General features: G+C 44.2%; 1 protein-coding gene across 1 annotated transcript in view; it reads left to right on the forward strand.

Annotated features, from left to right (window-relative positions):
• gpr176 (G protein-coupled receptor 176) overlaps positions 1-26,414 on the forward strand; it is a 192,867-nt gene that overhangs the window by 42,732 nt on the left and 123,721 nt on the right. The window lies entirely within an intron of this gene.

The raw sequence follows: 26,414 nt of genomic DNA on the forward strand, positions 1-26,414 counted from the left end.
ACTATTTAAAAATATCTTCTAATGTACCGCGTTGTTGCTGCATGGATAAACTTCCGCCGTTGTCACAAACTTTCAAATGATGAGCAGATAAAAGACGACCTCTCTTTCACTCCAGTTTTCCTTACTTCGTCGGCTGCTGGTTTCTAACGTACAAAGAAAGTACTTCCATTCTCTGCCCACTTAGCCAGTTACAATGAGGATAAGTGTGTGTGTATATGTTTAAGAACAAGTGTTCTTAGAAACTCGTACGACCTTGATACACTGTTGTAGCAGATGGCGCTGCTCGGTTTGAATATGGGTATCTTCAATTTAGGATGTTTTGTTGCTTCCCTTACTTTTGGCTGTGGCAATAGCACCAAAAATAAACCTGCCGACGTTACTTTTTGGGAGGACATCAGGTTGATAGCTGTTGGAGATGCCCGAGAAAGGCCCGAGAAAGTTGGAACCCTTATTGAATTTGTAGCAATTAAGCTGAGGTATTAACCATCATATCTCTGCAAATCAACTGACTGGCTACGCGCTAAATCTGGGCTATTATGCATTTCACGCAGCTGTTGATCAATGAAATCTGCTGAGCCGTATCTAACAGGTTATCATGTTTATCACTGCATAGAGATTTTTCGGAAAAATTAGGGTAGGCAAAAGAAATTAATATGGAAGACACCACTTTTCTTGGCTATTCTGATTTCTGTCTCTCTCACATGAGTGCAGGGATTTCTTGCCCAACTTTCTCTTATGCACTTTTATACACTTACATCTTGTATCTTCATAGCTGATCTTACCACCTGGAGGAAGATGGAGGTTATTGGAGAGAGAAACACACGATCTGTACCTTGCTAAATTGTTGGAAGCCCATCAACTTAGCACAACCTGTTTCACCGCTGATTTACCTGGCCCACGGAATGCTTCCTTAGTATTTCCAGCATAAGCTGCTTTATCTCACATTTTTAGCATCTGCGGTATTTTTCACATTCTCAATTTGCTGTATTTTTCTTTATTCTTGTTTATTTATTTAGAAATTAAGCATGGTAGCAAGCCCTTCTGCCCCATGCTGCCAAATTACACCCAGGTGACCAATTAACTTAGTAACATGTACATCTTTGAACTATGGGAAGATACCTACATGGGGTTTCAATTTCAATTGAATTGTTTAGGAAAGTGAATAAGACACCCTAAGTAAATTGAGGCTTCAAGTCTTGTTATTTTTTTCTCTCAGTACAATATTTGAAGAATTGTGTCCTGATTGATAGAGCTTTGGGAAAAATGCCAAGGTTTTACTGGATGAAATCAGGAAAGTGCCTTCCATGACTTCACTCCAAATGTGCTTTATTGCCGGTAAAACAAAACAGAAACTGGGTCCAAAAGATTCTGCAGATGCTGGAAATACAGAGTGCCAAACACAAAATGCTGGAGGAACTCAGCAGGTCAGGCAGCATTGATGGAGTAGAATAAACAGTTGGCATGGATAGAAGAATACAAAATTATGAGAGGCATAGGTAGGATAGATAGTCAGTTTTTGCCCAGGGTGGAAATATCAAAAACTACAGGGCACAGGTTTAAAGTGAGGGGGCAAGTTTGAAGGAGATGTGCAACGCTAGTTTTATTTTAACACTGAATGAATTAGGTGCCTGGAACACACCACTGAGGAAGTGGTGAAAGCAAATACAATTGCAATGTTTAAGAGGTATTTGGACAGGAACATGACCAGGCAGGGGATGGAAGGATGTAAATCACCATGCAGACAGATAGAGTAATTGAGACTGGCTTCGTGATCAACACCGACATTGTGGGCCGAAGGATATGTTCTTGTACTGTACATTTCTATGTTCCTACAGGCAGCAATGTGATAGTGACCACTTTGTCCATTAAAAAAATGCTGACATGTGATTTTGATCTATGTTTCTGAAATAATCCCCAGATATCCAAAGATAACTTCAAAATTAGTGCCATGAGCCTTTTTTTATGCACACATGGAAATAGTGTTGGAGGTTTTATTTTCTGAAAGACAAACCTGCAACACTATTGTATTGAAACCTCATTCTAGTTTTATCTTCACCAATTGTTGGAAATGGATGGAGAACCTGCAAGCACATTGCTTGAAGTACCACCATTCATTAAAGCACAGATGAATTTTGGTGAATGTATCTTTCTCTAAACCAACAAATTAGTTGATCAAATTAAAAAAAAAACAATTGCTGGAATAGTTTGTAGATTCAGCAGCAGCTTTGTTGAGAGATATAGTGTACTTCAGGCCATTTATCTTACAAAGGAATTGATAATCTGGAAAAAACACTAAACTGGAAATCTGAAATTAAAACAGAAAATGCTGGAAAGGCTCAGCAATTCAGACAGAGTTTGCAGAGACAGCAGAAACAGTCAAAATAATTTCAGAAAAATCTAGTTATACGTTCTGGATGCTCTTTATCGACCACAGCTTGGCATTCAACCATATTGTTCCCTCAAATCTAATCAATAAGTTTCAAGACCTTGACCTCAATATTTCCTTGTGCAGTTGGATCCTGGATTTCCTCACTTCTAGACTTCTTGGGTTGGCAACAACTTCTCCACAATCTCCAAAGTGCACCACATGGCTGTGCTTTGTCCCCTGCTCTACTTGGTTACATTTATGACCACATGGCGAAAAATAGCTCCATGGCAATATTCAAGTTTGCTGATGACATCACTGTCATAAGCCAAGTCAAAGTTGGTGATGAATCAGCAAATAGGAGGGAGATTGAAAATCTGGCTGAGTTGTGCCATAACAACAATCTCTTACTCAATGTCAGCAAGACCAAGGAACTGGTTTTTGACTCCAGGAGAGGAAACCAGGGGTCCATGAGTCAGTCCTGATCAAAAGATCAGAGGTGTAGAGGGACAGCATCTTTAAATTCTTCAGCATTACTATTTTGAGGACCTGTCATGGCCCAGTATAAAAGTGAAATTACAAAGAAAGTATGGCAAAGCAGTTATTACCCTTCAACCATCAGGCTTGAATCAAATGGGGTAACTTCACTCGACTTCGCTTATCCCATCATTGAAATGTTCCCACAACCTATGAGATGGGAACTTATCTCATGTTCTCAACATTTGTTATTTATTTATTGATTGATTGATTATATTTATGCAGTCTGGTGTTTTAGCATACAGGTTGAATGCAGTCTCTCATTAATTTTATGGTTATTATTATGTTATGGGTTCATTGATTTTGTCCGCAAAAAAAAATCTCGGGTGGCATACTGTATGTACTTCGAAAAATTGGTTGTTATGGAGCTCTACCTCCCCAGTTCACCACATTAAGAAGCATTTCAAAATAAAATAAACTACTGTGAAAACACAAAATGCTGGCCGAACTCAGCAGGCCAGACAGCATCTATGAGAGGAGGTAGTGACGATGTTTCCCTCATCAGGAGGGTTTGTAAACTACTGTGTTGTTCAAAGAGTGTGGCATTCTTTTACATTCAGCTCATGTGTGGCAATCTTTTACAGCTGTTTATACCTTTCAGCAGATCTCGGACTCCCTGGATGGACATTAGGATCATGTTACCCCAAGTTCAAAGTGTGAAACTGGAAATGCGATGTTAACGCTGGGGCCAGTTCATCTAGCCTCTCCTGCTTGCCTGCCTTTTATTTGCTCCTCGATATACATTTTCATACTTATTTTGATCCATTCTCCTTACTTAATGCCCTAAGACAATGGGTCTCTAATTAGGCGCGACCTGTTTACCCGTCCTGTGGGAAAGAGTCCCGCAGTAAGCCAAAAACACTGTCGAAGGAAAGGGGGAGTTGCAATTCTGACCAATGGAGTTTAACTAAGCCGAACTGAGCCATGCTATAGGACGGGTCGCACCAAGTTTCCGCCAATCACTGGGGAAGCTGCGGGTACTATTCCAACACGTGAGTCAATAACCAGAGTAAAAGTGCCCGCTGGCTGACACGGTGCCGGTTTGGGGATTTTCCTATGGCATTATGTGAGAAACTTGACCTGCACTTCCCTCCCCGGGCAAGCTTGCATGAAATCTAACTTTGCCGCGGTCGGTTTACGTCACTAATTCTCGCTATTAAAGTCTGTGGCTACGAGAGTTCTAACAATCAACTCGGGCAAAATGTTTTAACAACAGCTTTCTGAGGAAAATTCTCATGGTTCATCGGGAAGGGAGGGAAAATAGGTGACCTCTATTCGTTTATTAGACTTCATAAGCCGGGTATCGAGTTCAAGAGAGCGAGGCAATGTTGTTGCTCGGTAAAACCCTGATTAAACCAGACAGGAGTATTGTAAAAACACAAAATGCTGGCAGAATAAATTTCTTCACTCAGAGGCTGGTACATGTATCGAATCCTATATCCTGGAAGAGGGTGGAGGCTCAGTCACAGGCTACTCTCAACATCGAGAGATTTCTGAAAAATAAATGAATTGAGGGATTCATTTTAGTATTGGTGAATCTGTCGTTAGTTTTGACAGATTAGTTTTGAGACAGCAGGTCAACAAGCTAAATGGTCTCCTCCTGCACCTATTTCTATATTTTTATAAACACTACCAAGACTCTGGGATTCCCCTGATCATATTGCACTGAAGCATAGGCTTTTCGGAGAACAAAGCAGGAAGCTATTTAATCTGTTTTCAATTTTGCTGCCATTATAAGTTCACATTAGCTTCAGTTTTGAGTCCCATTCATAGAAACCATCTATTTCTTCCCTCCACACATGATTCAGTTTTTAGACAACGGGGTTTGAATGGTCTTATGCACATTAAGGATTTGTACACTGATAATAGTTTTGATGACCTGTGCAGTAAATATGGCCTTATGCATAATCATTTTTTAAATACCTGCAGATTCACCACTGTCAAGGAAAAATTTCCCTCTTTTCCTGATTTACCACCCGCTATGTTGTGGGGAAAAACTCACTCTTTGCTTTAATAATAAAGGGCTGATCTCTGTACTATACTCTCAGCTGATGTCTTTGGGAGTTCAAGATCTAAACAAAACTAAGACTAGGTGGGAGGATGACCTTGGTATGGATCTGGCTGAGGAATATTGGGCAAAAGCATTGAATAGGGTTCATTCCTCATCATGCCTCATCTAGACTGGGGCTCATACAATTTAAAGTTTTACACAGGGTACATTTAAGTAAAGCCAGGCTTGCTGACATATATCCTGGGACAGATGCTGGCTGTGACAGGTATTCCTTCTCTGCGGCTGGCTTAGTGCATGCATTTTGGTCTTGCCCTTGGCTTGATGGCTATTGGGCACTGGTTTTTAAAATTATTAGTGAGGTCTTGGGGGTGACATTGACACCTTGCCTGTTTATAGCTGTGACAGATGATGTTTTGGGTTTAAATGCAAACCAGTGGGATATCGTTGCACTTACATCGCCTTTGGCCTGTAGGAGAATCTTGCTGGTCTGGAAATCTGCCACTCCCCCATCTGCTGCTGCTTGGTTTGAAGACGTAATGTTTTTTCTGAAACTAGAAAAGATTAAATTCACTCTGAGGGGGTCTGTGAAAAAGCTCTATTCGAAATGGGGACCTTTCTTGTCATATTTTGGGAGTCTTAAGGAATTACCTACTAGTTGAGGGCATTTGATTGTACTTGGGAATTTGCCCCCCTTTTAATATGCACATGGTTTACCTCACAGGGTGGTTGATGAATTGTAATATGAGTGTATTCTGGATCATCTGACATGCTGTTGATGAGTGTGGGCCTTCGTCTTGAAGGAGTGTGGGGGTATGGCTGTGAAATGTCTGTACTTGTATTTGTGAAGTGTTGTATTGTAAATATATTAGCCACCATGGTATGTTCAGGCAGGATGGGTGAGGGGAGTTTTGTTTAGGGGTAAGATATAAAAGCAAAATGGAGGAAAATGTAATCTATTATGTATTCTGTATTGTGTCATTCCTTCAATAAAAAAATAAATTAAAAAAAATGTTCTATACCTATAATCCTTCTATCAAAATGCATGACCATCCAAGTCCTTACACTGTATTCCATCTGCCACTTCTTTGCCCATTCTTCTAATCCACATCAGTCCTCCTGCACACTCCCTGCTTCTTCAACCCTACCTGCCCCTCCACCTATCTTTATATCAGCAGCAAACTTGGCCACAAAACCATCAAATCCATCATCCAAATCATTGACAGATAATGTTAGAAGAAGTGGAACACCACTAGTCACTGGCAGCCAACCTGAAAAGGCCCCCTTTATTCCCATTTTTTTGCATCCTGCCAGTCAGCCAATCTTGGTGATACTATGGGCTCTATTTGCTCTTCCTTTCCATATTTTTGCTCTCATGATCAAGTAATTCCTTCATTTAATTATAAAGCGTTACCTGATTTGACATTGAATTCACCCTCTGTATATTCCCTGATCTTTCAAGCTGATTAGTTAAGAAGATACCTTCCTTTCTGTGCTACTGTTCAGATCTCACCTATTTGAGTTCTGCAGATGTGTTAGCCTAGATACCTGCTCAGTTGGGTAGTGCCTGTCTCACACTAGCACATAGTGTGGATCCAATATTGGATTCATCAGTCATTTCAGTTCCCATGGAACTAAGATGGAAACAAATCATCTTTGATCATGAGGAAGCATCCAAAATAAAATAAATGCCCCACCATAGCAGACACTAGCATATTTCAGAGCTCAGATTGTCAGAAAGAATATTCTAGTTAATGGGTCACAAAGCATGAAGCTATAGATACTGGAAATATGAAATAAAAACAGATAAACCAGATTTAGAAAGCCAGTCACCTTTCATAGAAAAGTGAAGACAGAGACAGCATTCCAGGTTCAGAGACACCTAGAGAATTCAAGGAGAAAACCAAGGGGCTGTCAGTACCTCCAGTTGAACTCTGTCTTTTTGTGTGTTTTGCCCCTAGCTGTCAGTCTGTGGTTTTGCATTGCCATGTGCTCCAGTCCCCACTCCTGCGCTATTCTGGCCCCTGTATCACTGAGTACCCTGTCTCTCATCTGTTTCTCATTATTACCTGTATTGCTGTCACCTGTATCTCATTGTGCTCCACCTATCATCTGCCTCTCTGTTTATTACTCAGTGTATTTCAGTCCTGTGTTTTCAGCTGTTTGTTGCCAGAGAGTGTTCCTGAGCCTTTCCAGTATTTGTATCTGTACTCTGTCTGTCTGAATATTCACTCTGCCTGTTTCCAGATTCTGGTGTTTGGATTTCTCTAGATGTTTTGATCTCTGCCTGAACTTTGACACTGACTTGATTTGCGCCTCAGGATTTGTTACTCAATTAATATCACTGTGTGCACAGTACTGGGTCTGTGATTGGAAAGTGCCTTGACAGTACAATTGGGCCAGAATGAATCCAGCAGACCCCGGTTGACTGAGAGTTATTCTCAGTTGCCCTCCACATCCTCCACCTGTCCAAGAGCCCCATCAGCCTCCTCCAGAAAAGTACTTGGTGCTCTTTTCTTTCCCAGCACACCCTTATTGTTGCTTTACGACCAACGACCTTTCTGACTGATTGAGCCAAGGTGGCCTACGTCATCACCCAACTGTCCGGTCGGGTGGGGAACAGCCGCCTGGGTGGCAGGCTCCCCTTTCTGCAGTACTTTTCTGTTATTTTCTGAGGAGATCAGAAAAGTGTTTGATTGCTCCAAACATGGGGGAGAGGCTGCCCGTGCACCATGGGTGCAGATGTGTGTCAGATTACGCCATATAGTTCTGGACCCTAGCCACTTCCAGCGGCTGGAACTCGAGGCACAGTATGATGCCTTCTAGAAAGGCCTCTCTGAAGACTTCAAAGGTGAGCTAGTCACCCACGACCTTCCTGCCATCTTGGAAGCCCTGGTGGATTTGGCCATCCGTACTGATGTTCACCTTCAGCAGCACCACAGAGGGAGGGGTTCCAGAGGGTTTCTGGGGGCACTGGGTGAGTTTCAAGCTCCTCGTCAGTCTATATTGCCCTGCCTGTTGCCCCCACCTACAATTCCTGTTCCAGAGCCCAAGGCTATGCATGTTGGCCGTACCCGCCTGATGCTGACTGAAAGACAAAGGAGAATCAGCACCCGTTCCTGTCTGTACTGTGGCCAACCAGACCACTTCATCTCCACCTGCCCAGTAAAAGCCAGCGCTCACCAGCCAGACAAGGAGTACTGGTGGGTGTGACCCTTGTCCGGCCCTCCTCGACGCCACTCACTCTCATACCAGCTTCTCTGGAGTGGGGCGTCCAATGGAGAGCAATCTCTGTCTTGGTCAATTCTGGTGCGGAGGGGTGTTTTATCAATTCTGGCTTGGCTGCCCAGTGGGGGTTACCCACACCTGCTCTCTAGTTACCATTCGTGTCCAACACCTTGAACAGTCAGAAACTAGCTAACGTCACCCATGTCATGGCCCCGGTGAGTCTCAGTTTAATCGGTAACCATCATGAACAGTTAACTCTTTGTTATTGACTCTCCTCAAGCTCCCATTGTCCTGGCCAAACTTGGTTAGTTAAACACAACTGCCACATTGACTTGCTCAGTCGCAAGATTGTAGGCTGGAGTCCATTCTGTCACTCTCACTGCCTCTGCAGTGCTCAGATCCCCTTGTCTCCAAGCCCAGATCCCCCCCCGCAACCCCAGAGGAATTTCTGGACCTTAGTGCCATCCCTCCTGAATACGTGGACCTCAAAGGGGTGTTTAGCAAGTCCCGGGCCATTTCCCTGCTGCTTCATCGTTCATACGATGGCGCCATTGACCTCTGGCCTGGCACATCTCTCCCAAGGGGCCGCTTGTATTCCCTGTCATCCCTGAAATAGAAGCTCTGAATAAGTACATTCAAGAGTCTCTGGCTGCAGGCATCATCCAGCCGTCTTCCTCCCCTACTGGTGCTATATTTTCTGTGCGTCCATGTATTGCTCACCGGGGACTAAATGAAGTCACTGTTAAGAACCCTCTTCCGCTCATGACTTCGGCATTTGAACTACTACAAGGAGCCTCAGTTTTCACCAAGCTTGATCTCTGTAATGCCTACCATCTTGTCCGCATCCTCGAAAGGGATGAGTGGAAGATGGCCTTCAAAACGAGTATCTGGTCATGCCATTCAGTCTCACCAATGCCCCTGCCGTCTTCCAAGCCCTGGTAAATGACATTCTTGGGGATATGCTGAACCAATTTGTTTTTGTGCATCTTGATGACATTTTGATTTTTTTTCTAAGTCCATTGCCAAACACACAGGTCACATCCGCAGATTCTCTAACGCCTGCTTGAGAACCAGCTCTTTGTGAAAGCTGAGAAATGTGAGTTTCATCGCAATACCGTCTCCTTCCTGGGTATGTAATTTTGGGTGGTTCCATTCAGATGGACCAACAAAAGGTCTGGAATATATCCGTACGGCCAAGCGTCTCAACTCCCGTCAAGTTCATTGGACCCTGTTTTTCTCAAAATTCAATTTTCCTCTTTCCTTCTGTCCTTGTTCCAAGAATGGAAAACCTAATGCCCTATCTTGAAGATTTCCCTCCTCTGAGACCCCTGAGGTCCCCGATGTCATCCTCCCTGCTCACTGTCTCATGGGTGCAGCCTGATGGGACACTGAAGCCATGGTATAAGCTGCTGAGCAGAGTGAGGCAGCCCCTAGTCAATGCCCCACTAACTGTGTTTACGTTCGCATCTCTGTCTGCTCACAGGTATTGCAGTGGAATCATTCTTCCCGGTTATCCTGTCACCCTGGAACTAAGCATAGTCAGGCCTTCATCATTCAGCAGTTCTGGTGGCCCTCCATGGGAGATGACATCCACAACTTCGTCTTGGTCTGTGCTCAAGGCAAGAACTCTAACCGGTCTTTTACAATCCCTGTCTATCCCCTGTCCCACATTGCCCTGGATTTTGTCACCGGTCTTCCCCCATCAGATGGTAACACCACCATTCTTACAGTAGTTGATTGTTTCTCCAAGTCTGGACACTTCATTCCTTTACCTAAACTCCCCTCTGCCAAAGAAACAGCCAAATTACTAGTACTGCATGTTTTAAAATTACATGGTTTACCTGTAGATGTTGTGTCAGACAGGGGCTCTCAATTCACATCCAGCTTCTGGAGGGCATTCTGTAATCTGGGTGCCGTTGAGTCTGTCTTCAGGATTCCACCCATAGACCAGTGCCCAGACTGAGCAGGCCAATCAACAGCTAGAGACAGTATTGCAGTGTCTCGTCTCCCAGAACCCCTCTGCGTGGAGTCAGCAGCTACCCTGGGCCGAGTAATCCATGAACTCTCATCCGTCCTCATCCACCAGTCTGTGCCCCTTCGAGTGCTACTTTGGCTACCAACCCCCACTGTTTCCTGCCCAGGAGGAGGAGGTTGGTGTTCCATCTGCTGAGGGATTCATCTGCTGTTGTCAGCAGACGTGGAGGGGCACTCGCTCTGCCCTTCTCCGGGCCTTGCTAGGATCAGCGTCAAACTGACTGCCATCTCTCCAAGGCCCCATGTTACTCTCAGGGACAGCGTGTGTGGCTTTCAACCTGAGACCTGCTCCTCAAGATGGATTCTGGCAAGCTTGCCCCCACCCCCACTTCATCGGCCCCTTTCCTATTGCTAAAGTCATCCTCTCTGCTGCTGTCCGTCTCAAACTCCCCTCCACTCTCCGCCACATTCATCCCACTATCCGTGTGTCCCGCATCAAGCTTTTCATTGGCCACCCCCGTGTCCTGTCCCCAAACCATCCCCCAAGGCTCTTCAATGAGTCATAGGCCTTCACGCTGTGTCAATTACTGGACGCTCGTCACTGGGTCTGTGGCCTCCAGTACCTTGTGGACTGGGAGGGCTACAGTCCTGAGGAGAGGTGCTGGGTCCCCACCGGTAACATCCTGGACCCCTCTCTCGTCAGGGACTTTCATCGCCAGCACCCGTGACATGCTGTGACACTAGGAGGCGTCTTTGGGGGGGGGGGGGTTACTGTCAGTACCTCCAGTTGAACTCTGTCTTTTTGTGTGTCTGTGGTTTTGTATTGCCATGTGCTCCTGTCTCCACTCCTGCTCTACTCCGGCCCCTGTATTACTGAGTACCCCGTCCCTAATCTGTTTCTCATTATTACCTGTATTTCTGCCACCTGTATCTCACTGTGCTCCACCTATCATCTGCCTCTCTGTTTATTGCTCGGTGTAGTTCAGTCCTGTGTTTTCAGCTGTTTGTTACCAGATTGTGCCAGTGAGTTTTCCAGTATTGTATCTGAACTCTGTCCGTCTGAATATCAACTCTGCCTGTTTCCTGATTCTAGTTTTTGGATTTCTCTGGATGTTTTGATCTCTGCCTGAACTTTGATGCTGACTTGATTTGCACCCCGGGGATTTGTTACTTAATTGATATCAGTGCGTGCACAGTACTGGGTCTGCGATTGGATCCCTGCTCGTGTCCTGACAGGGGCTGGCACATTTAACGGATAGTTGATAATGGCTCCACTGACTTGAAGCACTCACCATAAATTGTCCTGAGATGAAGTCAAGGGTAAATTGGGGGTGGATAGGTGGCATGGCTTGAAGGGCCAGTAGGAGCAATTCTACACCATATCTCTAAATAAAATAAACTAAAACAATAAGAATTTAAAAAACTGGAAATGAGGAGAAGGGAGGAGGACTAAAGGTAGACTTGCATAACATCTAAGGTAGTTGTCAGGTCAGGAGGCAGCTTGAATGCTTGTAGAGTCATAGAAAAGTACTGCATAGAAACAGGCCCTTTGGCCCATCTACTTCATACCAGACCATTTGAATTGTCTGCTTCCAACAACCTGTGCTGGGACCTTGGACCTCCATACCACTACCATCCATGTACACATCCAAACTTCTCTTAAATGTGGAGATCCAAACTCACTTGCATCACTTCCTCTGGCAGCTTGTTCCACACTCTCTTGACCCTCTGAGTGAGGAAGTTTCCCTTGTGTCTTCCCCCACCTTAAAATTTTCACCTTTCACCCTTAAGTTATGACCTTTACTTATAGTTCCACCCAAAAACTAGAGGTTAAGGGTGAGACGTGAGAAGTTTAAGGGCAACATGAGAGGGACTTCAGAATAATGTCAAATAATAGGTCTACTGTTAGGGTTTTTTAAACTGTGTGTAACTCAGCATACCAGCTGGCTGTTCCCTCACTCAGAGCAAGTACTTAAGATCTGTTCCATATTATGTATTGGAATTCAAAATCCATTACCTGAGTGAGTTTCCTGGAGATTTCAGTCAATTTTATCACATTCATTGAAGGTTACAGCATTGCAAAACAGCGAGTAGCAGATAACAAGTAGTCTGATTGAGATGGCACAATAATCTTAACCAGGAATTACAATTATTTTATTGCTTCACTGGTCGGCACATCAATAGAACAAAATCTTCCCCAAGCCTGAGTGCGATACCAACAACTTGCAAATATTTTAAAGTACAAATGTTTGCTCTTGGGATAACACATATGCAGGGCACCCTCAGTAAAGCTTGACTTTTCTTTGTCCCTGAACTGGTAGATACCATTAGCACAGGTAGAATGACACAAATGCACAGAGGCCAACTGCACTTATTTGTACTCTTGCGAGCTGCCTATAATCTCAATCAGTTTTAAGATTTGGTAACGATATTGAAAATGGAACAGCGATAATCTTCTCACAAACAAGAGAAAGCCTGCAGATGCTGGAAATTCAAACAACACACACAAAATGCTGGTGGAACGCAGCAGGCCAGGCAGCATCTATGGAAATAAAGTACAGTTGATGTTTTGGGCTGGGACCCGTTTGGCAGGACCCATAATAATCGTTTGTATATTTCTAGCATTTTCTGTTTTCTTCTTCAGAGGCTGGCTCAAAATGTCGACTGTTTATTCATTTCCATAGATGCTGCCTGACCTGCTGAGTTCCTCCAGCATTTTGTATGTGCTGTTTTGGATTTCCAGCACCTGCAAACTTCCTTGTGAATGGGATTTTCTGTTTTTATTTTAGATTTCCAGCACCTACAGTTGCTTTGATTTTCTGTAAAATTTTATTTACTCATTCCATTAACAAAAGTCATGGAGTACAGGGGAATTAAGAATGATTTTGGCATCTTCTCCCTTCCTTTCCCGTACTGAAGAAGGGTTCTGGCCTAAAACATTGGCTTTTCACTTCCATGGTTGCTGCCTGACATGCTGAGTACCTCTAGCATTTTGTGTGTCGCTTAAGAATAGCCATTCTGTATTAGAGCCTTACAAGATTACGAATAAAGCAATAAACGTTGCTAGCACTTATACCAAATGTACATGTTGCTACCAGAAGCTTGCAAAATGTGAACTACTGCTGAACTTTAATTACATTAATTTTTAGCAGGCAACTTTATCGGATCTCTGAAGCTCCATTCCTTTTGTCTGATAAGCTCTCTGCCAACCTTTGCCATTTTCCGAAAACATCTTCTGTACAAGGAAATCTAAGTAGAATCAATAACTGATTTCACAATAAAGACTGATGCTGCATCCAATCTAACAAAATAAATATTGCCCTTTGCAAGAAATGTTCCAACTGTTTATCAGAAAACCACAGTCAAAACACTTGACTTCTCACTGTTGTTGTCATTTGTACTCTTGTTAAGTTACCAGAGATCCATGGAAAATATGAGACAGAATTGATTTACAGAGAACCTGCGCTGATGTCCAGATTAATGACCATTCATCGGAACTGGGAAAGTTTAGAAATCAGGCTTAATTTTAAGTTGCAGAGAAAAGGACAGTCTGTGATTGGTGGGGGGGGGGGGGGGGGTTAGAGTAGCTGGATGATATAGACTAGTGCTGGCAGAAAGAGGGCGAAGATGGTTTGTAAAAGGCAGCTAATCTGTCTGAAGAGTGTGCAACTAAAGGGAGGACTGCACAGAGAGATAAACAAGTTTTAAAATATGTTGGAACCATGAAATATAGAACACAACAATTGTGGGAATTTGAAGTAAATAAACATACTGAGAAAGCTGAACAGTTCAGTTAGCATCCATGGAGAAAGAAAGCTGAATAACATACATAATGCTGGAGGAACTCATCTGCTCAGGCAGCTTCTATGGAGAGGAATAAAGAGCTGGCATTTCGGGCTGATCATATCTCCTCTTATTCCTCTGATTTTGTTTGGTAGCCACCGCCTCGGCCAACTCGTATGCCCTCTGCAACTACCTCCTCATATTGGACACATACTTTAGATAGAGCTTCCTGGGTAATTCACCCACTTCAGCCCCAAAACACAAGTCAATGGGCAACCTTGCTTCCCATCTGAACATCAGATAATAAGGCGAGTACCCTGTATCATCATTATAGACAATAGGTGCAGGAGTAGGCCATTTGGCCCTTCTAGCCAGCACCGCCATTCACTGTGATCATGGCTGATCGTAGACAGTCAGTACTCCGTTCCTGCTCTCTCCCTATATCCCTTGACCCCATTATCTATAAGAGCTCTATCTAACTCTCTCTTGAATGCATCCAGAGACTTGGCCTCCACTGCCTTCTGGGGCAGAGCATTCCACATATCCACCACTCTCTGGGTGAAAAAGTTTTTCCGCATCTCAGTTCTAAATGGCCTACCCCTTATTCTTAAACTGTGGCCTCTAGTTCTGGACTCACCCATCAGCGGGAACATGCTTCCTGCCTCCAGCGTGTCCAATCCCTTAATAATCTTATATGTTCCAATCAGATCTCCTCTCATTCTTCTAAATTCCAGTGTATACAAGCCCAGTCACTCCAATCTTTCAACATATGGCAGTCCTGCCATTCCGGGAATTAACCTTGTGAACCTACGCTGCACTCCCTCAATAGCAAGAATGTCCTTCCTCAAATTTGGAGACCAAAACTGCACACAACACTCCAGGTGGGGTCTCACCAGGGTCCTGGACAGCTGCAGAAGGACCTCTTTACTCCTATACTCAATTCCTCTTGTTATAAAGGCCAGCATGACATTAGCTTTCTTCACTGCCTGCTGTACCTGTATGCTTGCTTTCATTGACTGATGTACAAGAACACCTAGATCTCATTGTACTTCCCCTTTTCCTAACTTGACTCCATTTAGATAGTAATCTGCCTTCCTGTTCTTGCCACCAAAGTGGATAATCTCACATTTATCCACATTAAACTGCACCTGCCATACATTTTCGCACTCACCCAACCTGTCCAAGTCACCCTGCATTCTCATAACGTCTTCCTGACATTTCACACTGCCATCCAGCTTTGTGTCATCAGCAAATTTGCTCATGTTACTTTTAATCCCTTCATCTAAATCATTAATGTATATTGTAAACAGCTGTAGTCCCAGCACCGAACCTTGCGGTACCCCACTGGTCACAGCCTGCCATTCTGAAAGGGACCCGTTAATCACTACTCTTTGTTTCCTGTCAGTCAGCCAATTTTCAATCCATGTCAGTACTCTGCCCCCAATACCATGTGCCCTAATTTCGCCCACTAATCTCCTATGTGGGACTTTATCAAAAGCTTTCTGGAAGTTCAGGTACACTACATCCACTGGCTCTCCTTTGTCCATTTTCATAGTTACATCCTCAAAAAACTCCAGAAGATTAGTCAAGCATGATTTTTCCTTCATAAATCCATGCTGACTCGGACTGATCCTTCTACTGCTATCCAAATGAGTGGTAATTTCATCTTTTATAATTGACTCCAGCATCTTTCCCACCACTGACGTCAGGCTAACCCTTCTATAATTCCCTGTTTTCTCTCTCCCTCCTTTCTTGAAAAGTGGAACAACATTAGCCATCCTCCAGTCAGCAGGAACTGTTCTTGAATCTATAGAACATTGGAAAATGATTACCAATGCATCCACGATTTCTAGAGCCACCTCTTTAAGTACCCTGGGATGCAGACCATCAGGTCCTGGGGACTTATCAGCCTTCAGACTCAACAGTCTATCCAACACCATTTCTTGCCTAATATAAATTTCCTTCAGTTCATCCTTTACCCAAGTTCCTTTGACCACTATTACATCTGGGAGATTGTTTGTGTCTTCCTTAGTGAAGACAGATCCAAAGTACTTGTTCAACTCATCTGCCATTTCCTTGTTCCCCATAATAAATTCACCCATTTCTGTCTTCATTGCGAGTACAATTGTAACAGTAAACCAAATGTCCAATATGATGACTCCACTTAATTTTCTGCCCATTCTCCAGCATCCCGAGCATATCCAACAGGGTCCTGTTGAACTTCTCAGGCAGAGGATCACCCTGTGGGTGATAGGGGGTGGTCCTGGATTTCTCAAACCCAAGCATACCCAGTAATTCATGGATAAGCCGGCTCTCAAAGTCCCGCCCCTGATCACTATGGATCCGTCTGGGAAGGCCATAATGAACAAAATATTTCTCCCACAATACCTTTGCCACTGTCGTCACCTTCTGATCCTTAGTGGGAAAAGCCTGAGCATAGCGAGTGTAATGATCAGTGATAACTAAGACATTTGCGGTGTTGCTGGTGTCAGGCTCAATCGACAGAAAATCCATACACACCAGGTCCAGAGGTCCCGCACTCTGCAAGTGCGACAGTGGAGCCGCCAACGCTGGCAGGGTCTTCCTCCGGATGCAACGACTGCATCCCCTACAGTATTCTTCAACCTCCTCCCTCATCCGGGGCCAGTAGAACCAGTCTTTGAGTAATCCATAGGTCTTTTCCACCCCAAGTGTCCGGAATCATCATGCAAGGCCTGGAGTACAGTCTGCCAATACTTCTTCGGCATGACCAGTTGCCAACAGTGGGGTTGGTCTGGAGGTGCCGTGACCCGGTACAAGACTTGGTTCTTTAATTTTAACTGAGGCCACTCCTTCAATAACAGAGGCATGGACGGGTGTTTCGCCTTCTCAGCCAACTCCACATCCCCCTTCTCTACCACTCTCCACACAGTGCCAAGACCCGGGTCATTTTGCTGAGCAGCTGCCTCTTCCCCCAGACTCAATTCCGGCAACTGTTTAGTCTGCAGTGTGGTCAGGTCACAGTAAGCTAGGGGTAAGGCATCGTCAAAAACCCCCAAATGGTCCACGGCTTGTTCCAGCCTCCCTCTTCCCTCGGCCTTCATGGTGATAGCAAACTGACACATAGCCTTCACTCCAGGGGCAGGAACATTCTCCCACTCCTCATCCTTCTCCTGTTCCCCCGGCTCCCGACGTGACAAAGCATCCGCATCGACATTCTTGCTTCCGGGGCGGTACCTCAGGCTGAAATCATATACCGACAAGGCCGCCAGCCACTGATGTCCTGTGGCATCCAGCTTAGCCAGTCAGAATATAAGTGAAGAGGATTTTTATCCATTCTCACCTCAAACTTGGCTCCGTACAGGTAATCGCTCAACTTGTTCACCACCACCCACTTCAGTGCCAGGAACTACAACTTGTGAGTGGGATAGTTTCTCTCCGATGGCGACAAGCTTCAGCTGACAAAGGCTACCGGTCTCAATGCTTTGCCATGCTCCTGGTACGAAACAGCCCCGAGACACTCTCGGATTCAAAGTTCTATAGTCAATGCACATGCGCACCCTCCCATTCTTCTTCTGTGCCACCACTATTGGGGACACATTGGGACTTCGGGACTCAGCTACGATTCCAGCTTCCTTTAACTTGCACAAGTGCTGCTGCACATCTTCAACATCTGCCAGGGCCAGAGGCCGGAATCTCTCTCGGAACGGGGTGTCCTCCGTCACCCGGATGGTGTGGCGAGTGCTTTTGGAGCAGCCAACATCAAACTCGCCCCGAGAAAAAACAGCTTCCATTTTCAGCATCTTCTCCACTAGCCGGTGTTTCCACTCCGGTGACACAGGGGAATCCCCGAAGTTAAAGGCTTCAGCCGTCAGCTCCCCTCGATGCTCCAACCCCTCCCCGTTAAGGGTCCTCACTGGTGCGCCAGACATTACCGTCACCGGGAACAGATGTGCCAGCGGCATTCCCCTTTTAAAGGTGATTTCTCTTGCCGTAGTGTTCCTGATACTTACGGCTACACGCCTCGCATGTACCACCTCTGGTCTCTGCACTTCGGGCCTCACCAGCGCCCCTGCTGGAAATTGTGTTTCCCTTTCAAGATCGTCCAGGGCGTCTACCAACAGGGCTTCGCCTGTCGGCACTCCGGGGAATCTGAGGGTCCCCATCACGAGTGCTACCTCCCCGGGTCGGATCACCTTGGGCCTCGCCTGCATACACCACACCGTCCCTTGTTTACACTCTGGGTTCAGCCCTTGGGGTCAACCACTTCTTCGAATACTGCTCGAAACACTGGATGCACCGCCAGGGTCTCCAGAAAGTGTTTCCCCCCTTTCTCCTTATAAGCTCCCAGGAGCCGTCGCACAACGGGGGAGTTAGTCCCCACCAGGAGGACAGCACCACCGGTTTCCACCGGGTCAGGACACACCAACACCAATGTCACAATAGCTTCGGACACTCCCACATTGCCCTCCGAGAACTCCAATCTCACCAATAGGTACCCATCGTACGGGTAATCACCCTCGCTCACACCCCAAATCTGCAGGGCATCAAATGGGGTTATGGGCAAATGCTTTAGATATTGGTTGTAGAACGACTGGTACGATAAGGTCACCTGCGATCCCGTATCAAGAATGGCTTTTACATAAACTCCCTCTATCCATAGACACACACTGGCATGGGGTCCTACCAGCCCATCCAGAATAAAGGCGTGGGCACCCAGTGGTCCCCTGGCTGATCTCTAGGACACAGGAGTGTTCCCCGTGGGGTCTGAGGTGGAAGGGTTGGCAGAAGAGGTACAGAGATCTCAGAGAAGTAGGCGCACCCCCCAGAGTGGTTGACATATGTGGTGCCAGGAGAACCGAGTGTGATTTCCACTGCTCTGGGTAGTTATGTCGCTGCTTTTTGCACCTGGGTTGGGTTTTGTGTGTTGCAAGAAGCCTTGGGGAGCTCTGGTAATGTCATGAGGGCATGACATTTGTTGGTGGGGAGAAAATGTACAATGAACTGTGTATGTTAATCAAAATGGCTTCTTTGTTTTGTTAAGAGTAGGAATGCTTCTTTGTATAATAAGTGCTTTCTCTCGCAGTTGTTTAGCTTTAGACTTGCTGATATTGGGATTCCACAGCCCCTGACAATCCAATCCTGGACAAGCCCCCACAAATGTAACACTTAACCAACAGGCGGGTATATGTCTAGAGGAAAAGGATATCCAGCCACTCACCAACCCCACCTCCCGTACATGCAGGTGCTGTGAGAATCAAGTTTATGCCCCGCGCGCACACACCATGTCAAACTCACACCAGATACCGTTATGGAATACACTTTAAAGATTTTACTAAAACTAAAAGAGTACTATGCAATACAATATATATGAAGGAAAAGAAAATAAAGTAAAAGGCACCAACTTATCAAAGTTCAGTCAGTTTACTGCACATCGTTGGAGTTCAACCATCAAACCATTTGACCCCTTGTCACTTCCCTCCGACCTCCACGTCCTTGCACCTGGGACCACCCTGGTGGTCGACCGAGCAGTGCCATACACGTCCACCTTCCTTGGCGTCTTCTTCCCGACTCCCCTGAAAAGACCGCGAAAACCCCCAAGCTCCCAGCCTCACAAGACAAAATAACATTCCCCATTGGTCAACAAATGAATACAATCCCGATACCAGCAAGTCTAAAGCTAAACAACTGCTAGCGAAAGCACTTATCATACAAAGAAGCATTCCTACTCTTAACAAAACAAAGAAGCCATTTTGATTAACATACACAGTACATTGTACATTAGTAACACACACAAAATGCTGGAACAACTCAGCAGGTCAGGAAGCATCTGTGGAGAGGAATAAAGTGCTGACATTTTGGGCTGAGACCCTTCATTATAATTCCCCTCCATAGATCCTGCCTGAGCTGCTGAGTTCCTCTAGCATTTTGTGTATGGTTACTCTGGATTTCAAGTATCTACGGAATCCCTTGTGTTTAGAGAGAAAGCTGAATTATCTTAGTACTTGTCAGAGATTGGAAAGCATTAATTTCACATAGCAAACATTTCTCCCTTCCTGCTTAACCTGCAGAACACAATAATTTTCTACTCTTACATCAATTCTATTTTTTTTTGAATTTAGACAGTTGTTTTTATGTACTTCAAAATGTTTTCACCCTACATCAACCTCTTTCTTTATCTCTGAATTCTGTCCTTGTACCTCTTCATTCCTCAGTTATTGTCAGTATATATGTACAATTTTGTAAATGTGTTTATCATTGTAACGTGTACCAGGGCAAGTGAAAATGTGTCTTGCATACTTTTCACGCACTCACACATCAATTCATTGCAACAGTGTACTGAGGTTAATTATTTACTTAAGCCCATCACCTCTACTGAGGCAGACCAGTAGCTCACCAAAGTCCTCTGTTCTTGGCCTGTCTTTCAAGTTGTCCCTAGGTGTAGCTCAACTTCTTGGTGTACCCTTCCTCCCCCAGGGATTAGGACTTTGGAGCTTCTGTTGGTGTTTCTGGAGCACTGGGAATTTTACGGGATTAGGTTGCTAACCCTGTACCTTCATCCTTTCACAGCTGGGCTTAGGATCATCCATGGTGAATTGGAGCATTGACGTAGTACAAGGTAAAACAACAACAGAGTTCAGAATAAAGTGTAGCAGTTAGAGAGGAATTGCAGTGCTGGTCAACAGCAAGATGTGAGGGTCTTAACATGATAGAGTATGATCTCAAGAGTCCATCTTATTGTACTAGGGAACTGTTCTATAATCCTATAACAGTAGTAGTAAAGAAGCCACCTAAAGCTATGTGGCTTTTGGCTTTTGTGTCTTCTGCCTAATGGGAGAGGGCAGAAGAGAGCACGTTCAGCGTGGGAGGGGTCGTCAATTATTCTGGCTGCTTCACCGAGTCAGCGAGAGATGTAGGTAGAGCCCATGGAGAGAAGGCTGGTTTCCAGGATCTGCTGAACTGTGTCCACAACTCTCTGTAGTCACTGACGGTCAAGACCAGAGCAGTTGCTCTACCATGCTGTGATGCATCAAGATTGGTCTCCATGTTGCATTGATAAAATTTGGTAAAAGTTCAAGGGGAACATGCCAAATTTCTTTAGCCTCCTGAGAATGTAGAGGTGATGATGAGCTTTCTTGATTGTGGCATCAACGTGATTTGACCAGGACAGGCTAATGATAACGTTTGCTCCTAGGGATTTGAAATTCACCACTCTCTTGATCTCAGTACCGTTGATGTAATAGGAGCCTGTCCGCCACCCACTTCATGATGATGGATGCCAGGGCCACCAGGTGGTAGTTATTAAGGCCCGTTACCTGCTTTTTGTTAGATACCTGGATGATGGTAGTCTTTTGAAGGTAGGTCGGAACCTCAGATTGAAGCAGGGAGAGGTTAAACATTCATTTGCATGTGTGTTTCGAGTCATCTATATTCTGGCCCTGTGACCATCCTAGTTTCTCATTCTCCTTTTCTGCTTACCCTATTTCCCTCTCCTCAGAACCCCTCTCTTCATGCTTCTTTTCATTCTCCACCCCACCCCACACCCACCCTTTTGGATATCCTGCCCTCAAGAATTCCCTGGCAGTTCCAGGCTTGACTCCCTTTCTGACAAGCCCACAGCTTCTCTCTGTGCATCTGCTCGCATCTTTAAAGACCCATCTAAGCACTCGTCATTGTCAGTTGTGCTACTGTGAAACACAGTCAAGTCCCAGTCTCTTCATCCAAAGTTAATCAATATTCCTGGATGAATCTGAATGTGATGCTAATCCCTTTTTAGTCTGGCTTGGTGGAAATAGTGAAGTGATGAATATGCTAGACCACGATATTATGGATCTGATGGAATATAATTTGAGTATTTTCATGGTGATCTAGTTTAGTGCTTTACTAACAATCCTATTAATACTATAGTGGCTGAGGTGGAAGATAACCACAATGTCACTGCATGGTTGCTCTTGCAGATACTGTTAAAGGCATATGCAGTTACAACAGGTAGTTTAATAAGGATGATGTCACATAGGTTTCCCTTGTCCTGGTGCACATAGCAACCTATGACAGGCTCAAACTGACTCCTATCACCATCTGAAATCTGACAGCTCTGTCAATGGTGGTATTATTGAGCTCCTCTCAGCTTCAGGCCTATTGCTAGGCCTATTCTGCACTCTTGCTTCTCAATGCCCTTGTTACCCTCAAAACCGCTACCAAATGTACTCAACATTGAGTACTAACTCATCAGCTGAGGGAAGGAGCTATGTGGTGTTTGACATAAGAATTCCCTGTTCATGTTAAATCTGATGCCATAAGACATTATTCTGGAGTCTGAAATCCCAGCAACCTTTACTTCCCAACTCCACAAACAAACACATACACGTACACAGAGTCGCTTGTGGTGAGTCTTTTCCATTCTGCGACACGACGCACTTGCGGATGATTAGACAGAGTGTTGCCAGAGAAGAGTATTTTGGCTAAAAGATATAATTTTGAAGTGAATGATGATGTAATCAATTAGTTAACTATTCTGTATGGCAGTATTCAATGTATTTATATAATTCACAGATAAAAGTGAAAAGGGCTGGACTGAAGAGCTTTGTGCTGACATTGATGATGTGATAAGTTAGCTCTATCAGAATCAGAATCAGTTTAATATTGTGACATGTGTTGTTCTGCAGCCACAGAAAGAGTGCAATACATAATTTAAAAAACAAACAATTATAATAAGAAATAGATATAAAATTTAAATTAAATAAGTAGTGCAAAGAGAGAGAGAGAGAACAAAATAGTCAGGCAGTGACCATGAGTTCATTGTCCATTCAGAATTCTGATGGCAAAGGGGAAGAAGCTGTTCCTAAAGCATTGAGTGTGTGTCTTTAGGCTCCTATACCTCCTCACTGATGGCAGCAAAGAGCATTGAGAGGAGAGCATGTCCTTACCGATGGGGATCCTTAATGATAGATGCTATCTTTCTGAGGCATCGCCTTTTGAAGATGTCCTTGATTCTGGGGAGGCAGTTGCCCATGATGAAACTGGCTGAATTTGCAACTTTCTGCAGCTTTTTCAGATTCTATGAGTGGACCATCCATGCTAGGGAGTGGATACAACCAGACAGCATGCTCCCTTTGGTACATTTACAGAAATTTACTAGTCTTTGATGACATACCAAATCTCCTCAAACTCCTAATGAAATATTTCCACTGTTGTGCCTTCTTTGTAATTGCATCTACATGTTGGGCCCAGGATAAATCTTCAGAGATGTTGACACTCAGGAACTTGAAATTTTTCACCTTTTCCACTGGTGATCTCTTGTTGAGGAATGTATTGTGTTCCCTCAACTTCTATTTCCTGAAGTCCATAATTGACTCCTTGGTCTTCCTGACACTGAGTGCAGGGTTGTTGCTGCAACACCACTGATCTAGCTGATCTAGCTCACTCCTGTATGCCTTCTTGTCACCACCTGAAACTCTTTCAACAATCGTTGTGTCAGCAGCAAATTTATAAAAGGCGTTTGAGTGGTGCTTCTTGTTATCTCACTAGGCCATTACTGTGAGTAATTATGAAACAACATTTACCTAAAGTTGACTAGGACGAAGGATCTCCATCACTAATAGTTTGGGGGTTGGGGGTGTTGTGGATAGTCTAGAGGGTTGTCAGAGGTTACAGTACAACTTTGAAAGGATGCAAAACTGGGCTGAGAAGTAGCAGATGGACTTCAACCCAGATAAGTGTGAAGTAGTTCATTTTGGTAGGTCCAATTTGAAGACAGAATATAATATCAATGGTAAGACTCTTGGCAGTGTGGAGAATCTGAGAGATCTTGGGGTTCATGTTCATAGGACACTCAAAGTTGCTGCACAGATTGACAGTGTTAAGAAGGCATATGGTGCATTGACCATATTGTGGATTGAGTTCAAGAGCCATGAGGTAGTATTACAGCTATATAAGACCTTGGTCAGACCCCATTTGGAGTACTGTGTTCAGTTCTGGTCACCTCACTACAGGAAGGATGTGGATACTATAGAGAGAGAGTACAGAGGAGATTTACAAGGAAGTTGCCTGGATTGGAGAGCATGCCTTATGAGAAAAGGTTGAGTGAACTTGGCCGTTTCTCCTTGGAGTGACAGAGAACGAGAGGTGACCTGATAGAGGTGTATAAGGTGATGAGGGACACTGATTATGTGGATAGCCAGAGGCTTTCCCCAGGGCTGAAATGGCTAACACGAGGGGGCATAGTTTTAAGGTGCTTGGAAATAGGTACCAAGGGGATGTCAGGGTTAAGTTTTTCACACTGAGAATGGTGGGTACATGGAATGCACTGCCAGTGGCAGAGGTGAAACCAAATACAATAGGGTTTTTTAAGAGCCTCTTAGATAGTTACATGGAGCTTAGGAATATAGAGGTCTATGCGCTAGGGAAATTCTAGGCAATTTCCAATGTTGGTTACATGGTCAGCACAACATTGTGGGCTGAAGGGCCTGTAATGTGCTGTAGATTTCTATGTTCTATGTTTAATAACACGTTAGTGAAGTAATGGAATAAGTTTTCAATCACTGGAAGTTTCAGAGTCATGATTACTGACACTAGATTTTTAATCTTTATTTATTTTATAAAACAGTTTGGATATGTGTCACTGGTTCAGTGACTTAAGCATAATGCTATTTTCTTGACATTTAAGCTCGGCTCAACAAGAGGCTGAAGTTAGGAAAAGCTTTGTCCAAAAGCTTATACCCTTTTAGAAGAAAAACATCACCAGATGGGTGTTACTACAAGCTTAGAGGGAAGGGTATGATCCTGGCTGGCCACCTTACAACTAACTCATATCCTAATTAATATCCTTACTTGAAATAGTCCTACCCAGTCTTGGATATAGACAGATCCTCCCCTTGATTTCACCAAAGGGGCAAAAGAGGGGACAAAATAGTCTCAGATCAGGTTTAACAAAATTTCAATTAAGGTAATGGAAAGGAAGGAACCCAATATTTTAATTAGAACTGGAATTCTCAAAGAGGAGAAGCCTTTTCCTCTTATTGCGATGAATGGTGAACTCGGTTCTTTGGGGAATGCCCTATGAGAACTGGGCTCCATCTTTACTAAATTTGATTGTCTTCTTTGACAAAGTCATGAGTAGAATTTAAAGGAACTCGGTTGTTTTAAGATTGTTTGGTAAGTCAGAGTTTTGAGGCTTTACATTCTGTATAGGCTGAAAGTAACATCGGCATTTACCACGTCTCAGACGTGGATGTTAGCAAGTACTTCTGTGGTAGATTATTGCCATGTGACCTACCTCAAAGGTTTCTATTATGACCATGAGATAAAGACATGATTGTTTTCAACTGAAAATGCATTTCACATTTGAATTCCAAACCTACCACCCTGTATATCCAAAAGTTTAAAAATTATGTTTGTTTTGAAATCCTTCCATAGACTTGGCCCCACCAACTCCGGAGACCTCCAATTTGTCACCTTTCAAGAATGCTGCACTCACCCATTTCCGGTCTCCTGAGAGAAATAAGTTTCAATTACTCCACTTTACTTGGCAGAATGGAGTCTAGACTCTAGACTTGTGAAGTCAGTAAGTTTAAAAAATACTATATTTATTTAAAAACACTGTTCATTTGTTTAGTTATGATGTGCTAATTTTTTACATTTATTGTTTGGGCTTATTGTTTAAAAAACGTCTTCTGTTAAATATACTGTTGCCACTGACTTCACCAAGACCTGTTGGATTAGTGTATGCCGTTGAGAACATACCAGACATACCCAAATCAGAAGGCACGGATGGACTGTCAGATTCATAGTCTGCTGAAGGTTGGTGATCCAATACTCCACAAGAAGTTCGATACCTTTTATGCATGCTTTGAACAGTAGAATAGACCTGTGCAAATCCTTGCAGTATCTGGCAACCCTGTGAAATCTGGCTCAGGGACCGATGTCAGAACTTCTTTCAAGTGGGTGTACCCTTACAAGGAGTCAGGCACTGATAGCGTACCTGGTAGGGTACCGAAAACCTATGCCAACCAACTGGCTGGAGTCTTCAAGTGCATTTTCAATCTCTCTGTGCTGCAGTCAAAGGTTTCCACGTGCTTCAAAAGGATGATAATCATACAAATACCCAAGAAGAGCAGGGTGAGCTGCCTTAACAACTATCACCCAGTAGCACTCACCACTACTGTGATGGAGTGCTTTGAGAGGTTGGTCATTGCTAGAACTAACTCCTGCCTAAGCAAGGACTCGGACCCTTTGCAATTTGCCTCTCACCACAATAAGCCCACATTGGATGTAAACTCACTGACCCTCCACTCAGCCTTGGATCACTTGCACAATAACAATATCTACGTCTGGCTCCTGTTCACTGAACTCCTGCTCTGCATTCAACACCATCACTCTCTCAGTACTAATCAGTAAACTTCAAAACCTGGGCCTCTCTACCTCATTCTGCAACTGGATCATTGACTTCCTCATCAGGAGACCACAGTCAGTGTGGAACGGATAATCAACATCAACAAGGATGTGTGCTTAGCCCACTGCTCTACTCTCTCTACACCCATG

This window comes from Hypanus sabinus, chromosome 2 (genome assembly GCF_030144855.1).
Source record: "Hypanus sabinus isolate sHypSab1 chromosome 2, sHypSab1.hap1, whole genome shotgun sequence".
In the NCBI taxonomy this organism is placed as follows: Eukaryota; Metazoa; Chordata; class Chondrichthyes; order Myliobatiformes; family Dasyatidae; genus Hypanus; species Hypanus sabinus.